Here is a 16371-nt window from a genome sequence, read left to right as displayed (position 1 = left end):
TCACAGTGCGTCTCAGAGAGTGTCACAGTGTGTTTCAGAGAGTGTCACCGTGTGTCTCAGAGAGTGTCAGATAGGATCAGAGACTGTCGCAGTGAGTCTCAGAGAGTGTCAGATAAGATCATAGAGTGTCACAGTGCGTCGCAAAGTGTCAGAGAGAGTAAGAGAGTGTCACACTGTGTCTCAGAGAGTGTCAGATAGGATCAGAAAGTGTCACAGTGCGTCTCAAGTGTCACAGTGTGTTAAAGTCTGTGGGAGAGTGTGACACAGTGTCTCAGGGCGTGTCAGATAAGATCAGACTGTGTCACAATGTGTCTCAGAGAGTGTCTCAGTGTGTCTAAGAGAGTCTCCGAGAGAGTCAGAGTGTCACAGTGTGCCTCAGAGAGTAAGAGCGAGTCAGAAAGTGTCACAGTGTGCCTCAGAGAGAGTCATAAAGTGTCACAGCGTGCCACAGAGATAGTCAGAGAGAGTCAGGGTGTGTCTCAGACAGTCAGACAGTGTTAGAACTTGTCACAGAGAGTGTCACAGTCTGTCAGAGAAGGTTACAGTATATTTCAGAGAGAGTCAGAAAATGTCACAGTCTGTCTTTGAGAGTGTCTCAGTGTGTCACAGTCTGTCAGAGAATATCACAGTGTGCCTTAGAGAGAGTGAGAGTGTCAGAGAGGGTCACACTGCGTGTAAGAGAGTGTCACAGTGTGTCTCAGAGAGTCAGAAAGAGTCGGAAAGTGTCACAGTATTTCTCAGAGAGTGTCACTGTGAGATACAATCTGTCAGAGAATCTTACAGTGTATTGCAGAGTGTCTCAGAGAGAGTCAGAAATGTGTCACAGTCTGTCTCAGAGAGTGTCACAGCGTGTCACAGTGTGTCAGAGAGTGTCATAGTATGCCTCAGAGAGTAGCAGAAAGCGTTACAGTGTGTCACCGACTGTAAGAGCCTGTCACAGTGTGTCTCAGAGATTTAGTGAGAGACAGAAAGTGTCACAGTGTGCCTCAGAGAGTGTCACGGTGTGTTTCATTGAGAGTCAGAGAGCGTCACAGTGTGTCTCAGAGAGTGTCAGTCAGTGTCACAGTGTGTCACAGAGATTCAGAGAGAGTCAGAAAGTGTCACAGTCTCTCTCTGAGAGTGTCACAGTGTGTAACAGTCTGTCAGGGAGTGTAACAGTGTGTTTCAGAGAGAGTCAGAGATTGTCACAGTGTGTCTCAGCGAGTGTGAGAGTTTGTCACAGTGTGTCACAGTCTGTCAGATCGTGTCGCAGTGTGTTTCAGAGAGAGTCAGATAGGATCAGAGAGTGTCTTAGTGCGTCTTGAAGTGTCTCAGTGTGTCACAGTCTGTCAGAGAGTGTGACAGTGTGTCTCAGAGAGAGAGTGGGATAGGATCAGAGAGTTTTACAGTGGATGTCAGAGAGGCAGGGAGTGTCAGAAAGTCATACAGTCTGTCTCTGAGAGTGTGACAGTGTGTGACAGTCTGTCAGAGAGAGTAACAGTGTGTTTAAGAGAGTGTCAGAGAGTGTCACAGTGTGTCTCAGAGACTGCCACAATGTGTTTCAGAGAGTGTCACAGTGTTTTTCAGAGAGAGTCAGCGAGTGTCACAGTGTGTCTAAGAGAGTCTCAGAGAGAGGCAGAGTATCCCAGTCTGTCAGAGACTGTCACATTGTGTCTCAGAGAGTGTCACAGTGTGTCACAGTCTGTCAGAGTGTCACAGTGTGCCTCAGAGAGTGTCCGAGAGTCAGAAAGTGTCACAGTCTGTCTTTGTGAGTGTCTCAGTGTGTCACAGTCTGTCAGTGAGTGTCACAGAGGGTCTCAGTGAGTCTAAGAGAGTTTCACAGTGTGTCTCAGAGTGTTAGAGAGAGTCAGAAAGTGTCGCTGTTTTTCTCAGAGTGTGTCACAGTGTGTCATATTGTGTCTCAGAGAGTGTCAGAGGGAGTGTCAGCATTTGGCTCAGAGATGGTGACAGTCTGTCAGAGAGTGTCACAGTGTGTCTCTGAGATGTCAGAGTGAGTCAGAGAGTGTCACAGTATGTCATACTTTGCCTCAGAGAGTGTCATAGAGAGTCAGACTGTATCACGATGTGTTTCAGAGAGTGTCAGATAAGATCAGAGAGTGTCACAGTCCGTCTCAGAGAGTGTCACAGTGTGTCACAGTCTGTCAGGGAGTGTCACAGTGCTTCTCAGAGAGTGTCAGAGAGTGTCACAGTGTGTCTTAAATTGTCAGAGCGGGTCGCAGTGTGTCACAGACAGTGTCAGAGAGTGTCAGAGAGTGTCAGAGAATGTCACAGTGCGTCTCAAATTGTAAGAGAGGTTCCCAGTGCGTCTCAGAGAGTCTCAGAGTGTTACAGTGTGTCACAATCTCTCAGAGAGTGTCACAGTGTGTTTCAGAGAGAGTCAGAAAGTGTCACAGTCTGTCAGAGAGTGTCACAGTGTGCCTCAGAGAGTCCCAAAGACACACCATCCCCAGCCTGTCCCTCACCGCTGTCCACACACCGCGCCCCCGCCTGACACCCACTGTCCACACACCGCCCCCAGCCTGGCCTTCACCACCACCCTCACACCGTCTCCATCCTGACCCTCTCAGCCGCCCACGCACCAACCCCAGAATGACCCTCACTACCACCCACACACCACTGCAAGGCTGACCCTCACCGCTGTCCACACATCGTCCCAAGCCTGACCCTCACTGCCATCCACAAACCACCCCAGCTTGACCATCATCGAGACCACACAAAGCCCTGAGCCTGACCCTCACCACCGCCCACACACCGCCCCCAGCCTCACGCTCACTGCCGTCTAACACTGACCCAAGCCTGACCCTCACTGCCATCCGCACACCGCCCCGAGCCTGACCCTCACTGCTGTCCACACACCACGACCAGCCTGACCCTCACCGTCGTTCACACATCGACCTGAGCCTGACCGTCCTGTCTGAACACACACCACGCCCGGCCTTACACCCAACACCATCCAACAACGCCCCCAGCCTGAACCTCAGCACTGCCCACACATCGCACCTAGTATGACCCTTACAGCGGTCTACACGCCGTTCCCAGCCTGACACTCTCCACCGTCCACACACCACCCCCAAGGTGACCCACACCACCGCCCACAAACCACCCCCAGCCAGACCATCACCGCCGCCCACACACCACCCCAGAATGACCCTCACTAACGTCCACACACCACCAACTGCCTGACCCTTACCGCTGTCCACACACCGCCCCCAGCCTGGCCTTCACCGCCACCCTCACACCGTCTCCATCCTGACCCTCTCAGCCGCCCACGCACCAACCCCAGAATGACCCTCACTACCACCCACACACCACTGCAAGGCTGACCCTCACCGCTGTCCATGCACCTGACCCTCACTGCCGTCTACACACCACCGCCAGCCTGACATTCTCCACCATTCACACACCATCCCCAGCCTGAACCTCACCACTGCCCACCCACTGCCCCTAACCTGACCCTCACCACCACCCACACACTACACCCAGAATGACCCTCACTACCATCCACACACTGCCACCAGCCTGACACTCACCGCCGTATACACCACCCCAAGGCTGACCCTCACCACTGCCCACACATGGCCCCCAGCCTGACCGTGACCGCCGGCCAACAATGACCCCAGCCTGACCCTCACCACAGTATACACACTCCCCAGCCTGACCCTCATCGACATCGAACACACCAACCCCAGCCTGACCCTCAGTGCCATCCACACTCTGGCCCCAGCCTGTTGCTCACTGCCATCCACAAACCGACCACATCCTGACCCTCCCCTCCGAACACACACCGCCCCAGCATGACCCTAACCGCCATTCACAATCTGCGCCCAACCTGCCCCCCAATGTCAAGCACACACTGCCCCCAGCCTGACCCTCACCACCGCCCACACACCACCCCTAGCCTGACCCTCAACATCACCCACGCACCGCCCCCAGCCTGATCCTCACCACCATCCACACACTGCCCCCAGCCTGACCCTCACCACCGCCCACAGACCATCCCAGACTGACTCTCATTGACGTCGAACACACCCCCAGCCTGACTCTGACTGACATCCAATATTAACACCCAGCCTGTCCCTCACCACTGTCCACACAATGCCCCCAGCATGACCCTCACAGCCATCAACACCGCCCCCATCTGACCCTCACCGCCGTCCACCACCGCCCCAGCCTGACAACCACCTCCATACACCAACTGCCCCCAGGCTGACCCTCACCACCATCCACACACCACCCCCAGCCTGACACTCACTGATGTCCACGCACCATCTCCAGCATGACACTCATCGACGTCGAACAAACTGCTCACAGCCTGACCCTCACCGCCGTCCACCAACTGTCCCCTGGCTGACCCCAACCACCGTCCACCCATCGCCCCCAGCCTGACCCCAACCGCCGTCAAACACTACCACAAACCTGACGCTCACCGCCGTCAACACACCACCCCCAGCCTGAACTCTATTGCTGTCCAACACCACCCCCAGCCTGTCCTTCACTGCCGTCCACACACCGCACCAAGCCTGACCCCTACCGCCGTCCACACGCCGCCCCCAGCCTGTCCCGCACTGCTATCCTCACATGCCCCAGCCTGACTCTCACAGCCGTCCACACCCGTCCCCAGCCTAACTCCCACGGTCGTCCAGCACCGACCCAGTCTGACCCTCACCGCCATCTCCACACCGACCCCAGCCCGACCCTCACCGCGATCTACACACCACCCCCAGCCTGACCCTCAACACCATCCACACACGGCCCCCAGCCTGACCCTCACCACTGTCCACACACCGTCCAAAGCGTGACCCTCACCACTGCCCACACACTGTCCCCAGCCTGACCCTCACCGCGATCTACACCACACCCCCAGCCTGACCCTCACCACCGTCCACACACAACCCCCAGCCTGACCCTCACCACTGTCCACACACCGCCCACAGCTAGACCCTCACCACTGCCCACACACTGTCCTCAGCCTGACTCTCACCATTGCCCACACAACGTCCCCAGACTGACCCACACAGCCGTCCACACACCACCCCAAGTCTGACCCTCGCCGCCGACCATACACCACCCATATCCTGAAACTCATCGCTGCCCACACACTGCACCCAGCCTAACCCTCACTGTCGTCCACACACCACCCCCAGCCTGATCCTCACCATCATCAACACACCGTCCACAGACTAAACATCAATGCCGTCCACACGCCGCCCCCAGCCTGATGCTCACCACCGTCCACACACTAATCCCAACCTGAACTCCACCGCTGACCACACACCACCCCCAGCCTGACCCTCAATGCCATCCAACACTGACTCAAGCCTGACGCTCACCACCATCCAACACTGACCCAACCTGACCCTCGCCATTGTCTGCACACTGCACCCACCCTGACCTTCACTGCCGTCCACACACCGCACCCTGCCTGACCCTCCCCGCTGTCTACACACTGCCCCTAGCCTAACCCTCACCGCTGTCCACACACTGCCCCAAGCCTGAACCCTTCTGCCATCCACATACCACCAGCAATTGCCCCCAGCCTGACTCTCACCACCACCCACGCACCACCCCCAGCCTGACAACCACTTCCGTCCACCAACTGCCCCCAGCCTGACACCCACCTCCCTCCAGACACCACCCCCAGCCTGACCCTCACTGCCGACCGCACGCCGCCCCCAGCCTGACACTGAATGATGTCCCCGCACCATCCCCAACGTGACCCTCATCGATGTCGAACACACCGCTCACAGCGTGACCCTCACCGCCGCCCACCAACTGCCCCCAGGCTGACCCCCACCACCGTCTACCCATCGCCCCCAGCCAGACCACCACCGCTGTCAAACACTACCACAAACCTGACCCTCACTGCCGTCCACATACCTCTCCTAGCCTGACTCTGAACGTCGTCCACACACTACCCCCAGCCTGAACCTCATTGACATTGAACACACGGCTCCCAGCCTGACCTTCACCACCATCGTCCAACCGCCCCCAGCCTGACCCTCAACACCTTCCACACAGGACCTCCAGCCTGACCCTCATCGACGTCGAACACACCGGCCAGAGCCTGACCCTCACCTCCGTCCATCAACCGCCCCCACCGCCATCCCCTTGACTGGCCTTTAATACTGCCCAAACACCGCCTCAGCCTGAAGCTCACCGCCATCCGACACTGACCCGAGCCTGACCCTCACTGCCGTCCACACGCTGCCCCCAGTCTGACCCTCACTGCCGTCCACACGCTGCCCCCAGTCTGACCCTCACTGGCATCCACACATCGCCCCCAGCCTGACATATGGACGTTGAACACACAGCCCCCAGCCTTACCCTCACTGCTGTCCACCAATCGCCCCCAATCTGACCCACACCACTGCACACACACCACCCCCAGCCTGACTCTCATTAACGTCAAACACACCGTCCACAGCCTGACCCTCACCTCCGTCCACCAACCGCCCCCAGCCTGACCCCCACTGCCCTCCACACAATGCCCCCATAATGACCCTCTACCGTCCAAACACTGCCACCAGCCTGATCCTCACCACCACCCACACACCGTCACCAGCCTGTCCCTCACTGCCATCTTCACATCGCCCCCAGCCTGACCCTCACTGCCGTACACACACTCTACCCCACCTGACCCTCACCTCCGTCAATATGTCGCCCCCATCCTGCCCCTCAATGCTATCCACACACCGTCCCTAGCCTGACTCTCACCGCTGTCCAGCACAACCCCAGCCTGACCGTCACCGCCATCCACACACCACCCCCAACCTGACATATGGACTTTGAACACACAGCCCCCAGCCTGACCCTCACTGCTGGCCACCAACCGCCCCCAACCCGACCCACATCACCGCACACACACCACCCTCAGCCTGACCCTCATTAATGTCGAACACACCGTCCATAGCCTGACCCTCACCGCCATCCACCAACCGCCCCCAGCCTGACACCCACCTCCATCCACACACCACCCCAGCCTGACCCTCTCCGACAAGCACACGCTGCCCCAACCTGACCCTGATTACCACCCACACACCGCCCCAGCCTGACCTTCACCGCCGCCCAAACACCGTCCCTAAATTGACCCTCACTGCCATCCAACATCACCCCCAGCCTGACCCTCACCACTGTTCACATTCCGCCCAGAGCCTGACCCCCAATGTTATTCACACACAGACCCCAGCCTGACCGTCCCCTCCGAACACACACCACCCCCAGCATGACCCCCACCCCTGGCCCACACTGACCCCAGCCTGACCATCACCACTGCACACACACCACCCCCAGCCTGACCCTCACCAACATCGAACACACCTTCCACAGCCTGATCCTTACCGCCATCCACACACCACCCCCAGCCTGACACCCATTTCCATTCACCAACCTCCCTCAGCCTGACCGTCCACATACTGCACCAGGTTGACCCCTACCGTCGTCCACACGCCACCCCCAGCCTGTCCTTCACTGTCAACTACACATCGCCCCTAGCCTGACCCTCACCGCCAATCACACTCCACCCCCAGCTTGACCCTCACTGCCATCCACACACCGCACAGAGCACTACCCTCACTGCCATCCATACACCGCCCCAGCCTGACCCTCACCACTGCCCACACACCGACCCCAAATTGACCCTCAGTGCTATCCAACACCGCCCCCAGCCTGACGCTCACCTCTGTCCACACAACATCCCCAAATTGACCCCCACAGTCGTTCTCAAACCGACCCCAACCTGAACCCCACCACCACCCAACATCGCTCCAGCCTGAACCTCACCACCGCCCACACACCACCCCCAGCGTGACCCTCCCTTCCACCCACACACCGCCCCCAGCCTGACTCCCAGCGCTGACTACACACCGCCCCCAGCCTGCCCCTCTCCACTGCCCACACACCTCCCCCAGCCTGAACCCCACCGCTGCCCACACACTGCCCCCAGAGTGACCCTCACGGAGGCCCACACACCACCCCCAGCCGGACCCTCACCGCCATCAACACATCGCCCCCTGCCTGACCCTCAGCATCGATCACACACCACCATCAGCGTGACCCTCACCACCGACCACACACCACCCCAAGCCTGGCCCTCACCACCTTCCACCCACCGTCTCCAGCCTGACCCTCATCTTCGCCCACACAACGTCCCCAGACTGACACTCACCGCTGTTCACACAACACCCCAGCATGAACCTCACCATCGTCTACACACTGCCCTCAAGCTGACCCCCACCATCGTTCACACACCGACCTCAGCCTGACCGTCCCCTCCGAACACACACCGCCCCCAGCCTGACCCCCACTGCCACCCACACACCGCCCTCAGGCTGACACCCACCGCCAACCACATACCGACCCCAGCTTGAACCCCACCTCCATCCACACACCAACCTCAGCCTGACCCTCATTGCCCTCCAACACACCGCTCACAGCCTCACACCCACTGCCATCCACACTCTGCCCCCATCCTGACCCCCACGGCCATCCACACACCACACCCAGCCTGACCCTCAATGCTGTGCACATACCGCCCACAGCCTGACACTCACCGTCAGCCACCCACACACCCCAGCCTGACCCTCACCACCTTCTAACACTGCCAGCAGCCTGACCTTCACCTCCGTTCAACACCACCACCAGCCTAACCCCCACCGCTGTCCAAACATTGCCCCCAGCCGGACCCTCACTGCCATCCACACACCGCCCCCAGCCTGGCCCGAACCACTGTCAATGAATTCCCGCCATTTGACCCACATTGCCATCCACACACTGCCCCCAACCTGACCCACCCCTCCGCCCAACACCACCCCCTGCTTGACCCTCACCGCCATCCAACTCTCCCCCCAGCCTGACCATCATTGCCTCCAGCCTGACCCTCACCACCACCCACAAACCGCCCCCAGCCAGACCCCAAACACAGTTCACACATCGCCCTCAACTTGACCCTCACTGCCGTCCACACAGGGGCCCCACCCTGAACGCCACCACCGTCCACATGCTGCACCCAGCCTGACCTTCACCGCCCCATCCTGTCTCTCACTGCACTCAACCTGACCCTCTCCCACATAGCCTGACACTCACCATGTCCAACACTGCCCCAGCCTGACTCTCACTACCGACTCCAGCCTGACCCTCACTGTCATCCACACACCATCCCCAGCCTGACACTCACTGCTGTCCACACACCGCCCCGGCCTGACACTCACTGTCATCCACACACTACCCACAGCGTTACCCTCGCCGCCATCTACACACCACCCCCAGCCTGACCCTCACCACTGTCAACACCAGCCTCAGTCTGACCCTCACAGCTGCCGCACACCGCCCCCAACTTTGCCCTCACTGCCATCAACACACCTCCCAAAGCCTTGCCCTCACCGCATCCCCCAGCCTGGCCCTCACTGCTGTCCATGCACCGCCCCCAAACTGACCCTCACTGCCGTCCAACATCGCCACCAGCATGAACCTTACAGGCCCTCCACAAACCAACCCCCGCCTGCCCCACACCACCGTCCATCACTGCACCCCCATCCTGACCATCACCACCATTCAATACCGCCTCTAGCCTGGCCCTCACCGCTGTCCACACACTGCCCCCAGGCTGACCCTTCCTTCTGCCATCCACACACACTGCCTCCAAGCTGACCCACCCCTCCGCCCAACACCACCCCCAGCCTGACCCTCACTGTCCCCAGCATGACCCACTCTGCTGCTCACACACCGCCCCCCAGCCTGTCCCTCATCACCGCCCACACACCGGCCCTAGCCTGACCCCAACCACAGTCCACACGCTGCCCTCAGCCTGACTTTCACCGCCATCCACACCCCGCCCCCACCCTGAACCCCACCGCCAACCACACACCGCCCCCAACCTGACCCTCTCCCACTTAGCCTGACCCTCACCATGTCCAACACTGCCCCAGCCTGACTCTCACCACCGCCCATGCCTGATCCTCACCGCCATCCACACACTGTCCCCAGCCAGACACTCACTGCTGTCCTCACACCGCCTCCAGCCTCACCCTCACTGATGCCCACTCACCACCCCAGCCTAACCCCCACCACTGCACAACACCGATCCCAACCTGACCCTCCACACTGTCCAATTCCGCCCCCAGTCTAACCCTCACTGCTACTACACGCCACCCCCAACTTTGCCCTCACTGCCATCCACACACCGACCCCAGACTTGTGTTCACCGCCTTCCACAGACCTCCCCCAGCCTGGCCCTCACAACCATCCACGCACCGCCCGCAACCTGACCCTCACTGCCAGCCAGCACCGCACCCAGCCTGCCCCCCACCACCGTCCAACTGCACCCCCAGCCTGACCATCACCACTATTCAATACCGGCCCTAGCCTGGCCCTCACCCCTGTCCACACACCGCCCCAGCCTGACCCTCACCGCCATCTAACACCACCCCCAGCCTGACTCTCACCGCCATCTAACACCACACCCAGCCCGACCCTCACCGCTATCCACACACCTCCCCCAGCCTGACCCTCACCGCGATCCACACAACGCCCCCAGCACGACCCTCACCACGATCCACACAACGCCCCGAGACTGAACCCCAACGCCATCCAACACCGCCCCCAGCCTGAACCACCCCGCCATGCACACACTACCCCCAGCCTGACCCTCACCTCTGCCCACACACCACCCCCAGCCTGACCCTCACCTCTGCCCACACACCGCCCCCAGCCTGACCCTCACCGCCATCTAACACCGCTCCCAGCCCGACCCTCACCGCTATCCACACATCGTCCCGAGATTGACCCCCACCGCCATCCAACACCGCCCCTAGCCTGAACTTCCCCGCCATGCACACACCTACCCCAGCCTGACCCTTCCCTCTGCCCACACACCACCCCCAGCCTGGCACTCACCGCTGTCCACACATCACCCCCAGCCTGATACGCTCTGCCATCCACACACTGCCCCCAGCCCGAACCTCATCGCCATCCACACACCGCCCTGAGACTGACCCCCTCCGCCATCCAACACCACCCCCAGCCCGAACCTCACCGCCATCCAACACCGCCCCCAGCCCGACCCTCACCGCCATCCAATACCACCCCCAACCTGACACTCACAACTGCACATACATCGCCCCCAGCCTGACACTCACCGCTGTCCACACGACGCCCCCAGCCTGACCCTCACTGTTGTACAACACTGCCCCCAGCATGAACATCACCGCCCACAGCCTGACCCTCACCGCTCCCAACCTGACTCTCAACACCGTTGAACACCGTCCCCAACCTGACCCTCACCGCCGTCCGCACACTACCCACAGCCTGACCCTCACTGCCGTACAACACCGCCCCCAGCATGAACCACCCTGCCGTCCAAACACCACCCCTACCCTGACCATCACTACCACCCACACAACGCCCCCACCCTGTCCCTCACTGCTGTCCAACACCGCTCCCTGCCTGACCCTCACCGACACCCACTCACCGCCCCCAGCCTGACCCCCACCACCGTCCACACACCGCCCATTGTGTGACCCTCACCTCTGTCCAAATAATGCCCCCAAACTTGTCCTCACCGCCATCCACCCACCTCCCCCAGCCTGACCCTCACCACCGTCCAACACCACCCCCAGCCTGACCCCACTGCTGTCCACACACCACTCCACCCTGATACTTATCACCATTCACACCGTCCCCAGCCTGACCCACACCGCCATCCACCAGCCGCCCCAGACTGACCCTCACCACTGTCCACCTCCGCCTCCAGTCTGACTCTCACTGCCGACCGCACACCACCTCCAGCATGAACCTCACTGTCATCCAACACCGCCCTAAACCTAACCCTCACTGACGCACACACACCGCCACAGCCTGACCCTCACTGCTGTCTACACACCTCACCCAGCCTGAATCTCACCGCTGTTCACACACCGTCCCCAGCCTGACCCTTACCAACACTCACTCACCTCCCCAGACGGACCCCCACCACAGTACAACAGTGCCCCCACCCTGACCCTCACTGCTATCCACACACTGCCCACACCCTGACACTAATCGCTGTCCAACACTGCCCCCAGAATGTACATCAATGCCCCACCACACACCGCCCACAGCCTGACCCTCACCACCCGTTCAAAACCATCCCCAGCCTGCCACTCACCACCGCCCACACGCTGTCACCAGCCTGATCCTCACCGCCGTACAATTCTGGCCCCAGCATAAACCACACCGCCGTTCACACACTGCCCCCACCCTGACCCTCACCGCTTTCCAACAACGCCCCCAGCCTGACCCCCACCACCGCACAACCCCGCACAACACCGCCCTCAGCCTGACCCTCACCACTGTTCAACACCATCCCCAGCCTGACATTCACAGCCGTCCACACACCACCCCAGCCAGACTCTCACCGCCGTACAACACTGGCCCCAGCATGAACCACACCGCCATCTCACACTGCCCTAACCCTGACCCTAACCGCCTTCTAACATCACCCACAGCCTGACCCTCACCATCGCCCACTCACCGCCCCCAGCCTGACCCCCACCACTGCATAAAACCGCCCCCAGCCTGACCTTCACCACTGTCCAACACTGCCCACAGTCTAACCTCCACCGGTCCCCACAAACTGCTCCCAGTCTTGTACTCATTCCCATACACACACCACCCACAGCCTTGCCCTCACTGCTGTCCACACACCGCCCCCAGCCTGACCCTCACCACAACCTGCACACAGACCCCAGTCTGAAACTCAATGCCGTCCACATAATGCCCCCAGTCTGACGCACACCGCCGTCCAACTGTGCGCCCCAGCCTGACACTCATTGTCGTCCGAATGCACCTCCAGCCTGACCCTCACTGCCACAAAACACCGCCCCCAACCTGTCACTCACTGCCGTCCACACACCGCCCCAACCCTAACCCTCACTGCTGCCCAAACACCGCCCCTAGCCTGACCTTTACTGCCATCCACACACCGTCCCCAGCCTGACCCTCACCGACGCCAACACACTGCCCCCAGCCTGACCCTCACTGCCGCCCACACTTCTCCCCCAGCCTAACCCTTAGTATTATCCACTCACTGCCTCCAGACTGACCCCACCACTGCACAACACCGCCCACAGCCTGACTCTCACCACTGTTCAACACCATCCTCAGCATGACCCTCACAACCACCCACACACCGTTCCCAGCCTGACCGTCACCACTGCCCATACACCACCCCCAGCCTGACGCACACCGCCCCCAACCTGACCCTTACCACTGTTCAGCAACATCCCCAGCCTGACCCTCACCACGCTCACATACCGCCCCCAGCCTGATCTGCACCGCCGTCCACACACTGCCCCCAGACTGACTCTCACCGCCGTCCACACACCACCCCCAGAATGAGCCTCACTGCCAGCCACACACCGCCCCCATCCTGACCCTCACCGCCATCCACACACTGCCCCAGAATGAACCTCACCACCATCCACACACCGCCCCCAGCCTGACCCTCACTGCTGTCCAACACCACCCCAACCCTAACCGTCACTGCCATCCACACACTGCCCCCAGCCTGACCCTCACTGCCGTCCACACACCGCTCTCAGCCTGACTCTCTCACCAACGCCCATTCACAGCCTCCATCCTGTCCCTCACCACCGCACAACACCGTCCCCAGCCTGACCCTCACCGCCATTCACACACTGCCCCAGTCTGACCCTCACTGCCGTCCACACACTGTCCCCAGCATGAAACTTATCGCTGTCCACACACCGCGCCCAGAAACAACCTCATTGCCATCCACACACTGCCTCCAGCTTGACCCTCACTGCCATCCACACACCGCCCCCAGCCTGACCCTCAACGCCATCCACTCACCACCCCCAGCTTGACCCTCACTGCCATCCACACACCACCCCCAACCTGACTCTCACCGCTGTCCACATGCCACCCCCAGCCTGACCCTCACCACCATCCACACACTGCCTCCAGCCTGACTCTCACCGCCGTCCACACACCACCCTAGAATGAACCTCACTGCCAGCCATACATCGCCCCCAGCCTGAACCTCACCGCCCTCCACACATTGCCCCAGAATGAACTTCACCGCCACCCACACACCGCCCCCAGCCTGACCCTCACTGCCGTCCAACACCACCCCAACCCTAACTGTCACTGCCGCCCACACACTGCCCCCAGCCTGACCCTCATTGTCGTCCACACACCGCTGTCAGCCTGACTCTCTCACCAACATCCACTCACTGCCTCCATCCTGACCCTCACCACCACACAACACCGCCCCCAGCCTGACGCTCACCACCGCCCACACAACGGCCCACCCTGACCTTCAACGCCATCAAACACCACCCACAGCATGAACCTCACTACCCCCAGCCTGAGCCCCACCACCGTCCAAACCTGCACCCAGCCTGACCCTCACCAGCATTCCACACCGCCACCTGCCTGACCCTCACCACCGTCCACACACCGCCTCCAGCCTGACCCTCACCACCGTCCACACACCTCCCCTAGTCTGACCCTCACCACCGTCCAGACCGCACCCCCAACCTGAACCTCACTGCCATCCACATACCGCCCCCAGCCTGACTTTCACCGCCGTCCACACACACCACAGCCTGGCCCTCACCACCGTCCAACATGCGCCCCGCCTACCACACTCAGCACCACACCCCACACCCAAATCCATGCCCGCTGCTCCCATCCAACACTGCTACCCTGCCACGAATCCACTCCCCAACCCCGTCCAACACCTCCACCTCCCCAACACCGTCCCCTCCCCAATCCCGTCCAATACCACCACATCCCCTACCCCGTCCAACACTGCCCCCTCCCACAACCCTGTGCAACACCGCCCACTCCCCAAACCCATCCAACACCGCCATCTCCCACAACCCCATCCAACATTGCCCCCTCCCCCAACCCTGTCCAACACCACTCTCTGCCCCAATACGTCCAACACTACCCTTTCCCCCAACCCCATCAAATATCGCCCCCCCAAACCCGTCCAACACCGACCCCTTTCCCAACCCAATCCAACACTGCCCCCTTGCCCCAACCCCGTCCAACACCACATGCTACCCAACCCCATCCAACACCACGCCCTCCCCAAACCCAGCCAATACCGCCCCCTCCCCAACCCCATCCAACATCGCCCCCTGTCTCAACCCCCTCTCTCACACTCCATCTCCCCTCTCTCCACCCCGTTCTCCCCTCTCTCTCTCAAGTCACTATCACCTCATCTCTCTCTCTCTCTCCCCCCGTCTCTCTCTCTCTCGTCTCTCTCGCCCTCGCTCTCTCCCAACAAAACACACTCTCTCTTGTCCTCTCTCTCTCTCTCGCCCTCACTCTCTTTCTTGCCCTCGCTCTCTTTCTTGCCCTCACGCTCTCTCTCTAAACCCCTTTCTTTCTCCCTCGCGCCCTCTCTCTTACCCCCTCTATCTCTCTTTTGCCTCCATCTCTCTCAAACCCCGTTTCTCTCTATTGCTCCCTCTCCCTCTCTCCCTCCCCTCAATCTCACTTACCCATCTCTCTTACTTGATATCTTAACGCCTCCCTCTCTCGCTTCTTCTTTCTCTCAGCCCTCTCTCCTTCTCCTTCCTTCTCTCTGTCTTGCCTTCCCCTCTCTCACTCCTTCTCTCTCACCTCTATGTCTCTCTCATCCCGTTTTTCTGTCTCTCACTCACCTCATCACTTTCTCACTCACTCTCTCTCTCTTGCCCAGTCTCTCTCGCCCTCACAAACTCTCTCACTCGCCCTCTCACTCACTCTCCCGCCTGCTTCCTTGCCCCTCTCTCTCGATCCCTCCTCTCTCTCTCTAGACCCCTCTTTCTCGACCCTCTCTCTCTTGCCGCCTCTATCTCTCTCGACCTCCCGCTTTTTTGCCCCTCCCTCTATCTCACACCCCTGCCTCTCTCTCATTCTCTCATCCCTCATTCTCTTTCTCTCTTGCCTCTCTCCTCTTCTCTCTCTCTCTCTCACCTCCCCATCTCTCTCTGCCACTTTCTCTCTCCTTTTCCCTCTCTCTCTAAGACTTGCCCCCTTTCTCTCTCGTTCCCTCCCTCGCACCTCTCTCTCTCTCTCTCTCTCTCTCTCTCTCTCTCTCTCTCTCTCTCTCTGTATCTCTGTCTCTCTCTCTCTGTATCTCTGTCTCTGTCTCTCTGTCTCTCTGTCTCTGTCTCTCTGTCTCTGTCTCTCTGTCTCTGTCTCTGTCTCTGTCTCTGTCTCTGTCTCTGTGTCTGTGTCTGTGTCTCTGTCTCTGTCTCTGTCTCTGTCTCTCTCGCCTCTTGCTCTCATTATCTTCTCCCCTGTTTCTCTCTCTCTCCCTACTTCACCCTATCACTCTCTTGCCCCCTGCTCTCTCTCTCTCTCTCTCTGCCCCTTCAA

This window comes from Chiloscyllium punctatum, chromosome 24, assembly GCF_047496795.1.
Source record: "Chiloscyllium punctatum isolate Juve2018m chromosome 24, sChiPun1.3, whole genome shotgun sequence".
NCBI classification, from domain to species: domain Eukaryota; kingdom Metazoa; phylum Chordata; class Chondrichthyes; order Orectolobiformes; family Hemiscylliidae; genus Chiloscyllium; species Chiloscyllium punctatum.
The sequence above is the reverse complement of the archived record's forward strand: the minus strand, read 5'-3'. Positions refer to the sequence as shown.